Source organism: Odontesthes bonariensis, chromosome 21 (genome assembly GCF_027942865.1).
Source record: "Odontesthes bonariensis isolate fOdoBon6 chromosome 21, fOdoBon6.hap1, whole genome shotgun sequence".
NCBI classification, from domain to species: domain Eukaryota; kingdom Metazoa; phylum Chordata; class Actinopteri; order Atheriniformes; family Atherinopsidae; genus Odontesthes; species Odontesthes bonariensis.
In genome coordinates, this window is record NC_134526.1 from 15100833 (window position 1) to 15102399 (window position 1567).

Sequence of the window (1567 nt, forward strand, 5' to 3'; positions counted from 1 at the left end):
ACAAACCCCTCTGCTCGTGCTTATATATCCTAAACGTCCAGCTTGGTCATGTTATGAACTATTGCAACAGCTACATAAAATGAAGACGTAATTTGGTCTTAAATCGATCCAAAAGAAAGCAATCAAAGCATCAATATAGTTTGAAAAAAAATCAAGATGTAGATTTTAAGAAAAACTTGGTTCAGCTCTTTATACATTATTTTATCCTAAATTTCATGCCTATTTGAGCAGGGCCAAGAGTGCACAATTGCTCCTAAAGAAAAAAACGTGAGCTAATATTTTAGGTCTGACTTTATTGTATCAAGTATGAATTCAAGCAGTTGAAAAATAAAGTGTAATTATGGGAATACAGGACTCCTCTTTCTGTGTTCCTTCCCTTGTAGATCCAGTCCGCCATGACAGGGTCACATCAGATCGGCCTGGTAGATGAGGGACTCTGGGGGACTGCAGGGTGCTGGTAGTGGGAACACTGCCTCAGTTATGAAAGAAGCCATTGTCTGTCTGCCTCGCCAACATAGAAAATGAATAAATCAAAGTGAAGAGATCAAGAGTGGAGGAGAGAAGGGGAATAGGAAGAAGGGGGGCTATCTGACATCTGCATTTTAAACTGTGCATTGAGCTCTGAAAGAATGTTGTTATCATCCTCCTGCAAATGTCATAATATCACCCCTCACACGTAATACATTTCTATTCATCGTCAAGTGTGTTTCAAAGCTATTCCTTTTTTGTCATCTCGTTTCATTTTTATTTTATTTTTTTCCTGACAAAGAAATTTTTTTTTAAAGTTTATCTGTGCATTTAGTTGATTCACAATAATGAATAAATACAAAGTTTGTTTGGGAATCTGCTTGAACCACTCTGATGATCAACCCTATGGGTCAGCATAGTTTTGCAACAGCTACTATTTTGCTTCCAGATCAAACGCAGTTGTGTAGTGATGCTATTTCTGTTGATTTGATCAAAACTTTTATTTCCCATGTTTTCTTCAAATGGCAGTTTTCAGTGACACATCATTGGTTTTAGTACCCCAACCATAAATAGATATCCTTTTCACTGGATGAAATTGAAAATCCTGCTAATGTAATCATCAGCTCTCAAACTAACCTGGAAAAATGTGACTTACTGGTCAAAACATAAAAGGGTAAACATGGAAGCAAGAACTGTTTCTATTTAAAACCTAAGGTAGCCATGTGTCCCAAAGCATGACTGAAACTTTTTTTTTCTTTTTGTATAAAAATCTGGGTTGTTTTTGCAAGTTTCAGCTAAAATTCAAGTCAGTTTTCTTTTTCGTCCTATACAAGTCAATAATTGTCCGTCTGTGCATTGCAAAAATGTGCCTTACCTCTGAAAACATGGTAGATGTTAGTCTCTGTGCGTGTAGAAGATCTCAATAAGATATCAAGAAGTAAAAAGATGAGATAAACACACACAGAGATCACAACACAACAGGTCTGTCATCTGCAGAGAACATTTTGCTGTGATGTTTTGATACCTATTTTAGAAATTTGTTGATATCTGAATACCATGCACATTGAAACTTATGCAAAAAAAGGTACCCTCTGCTTCT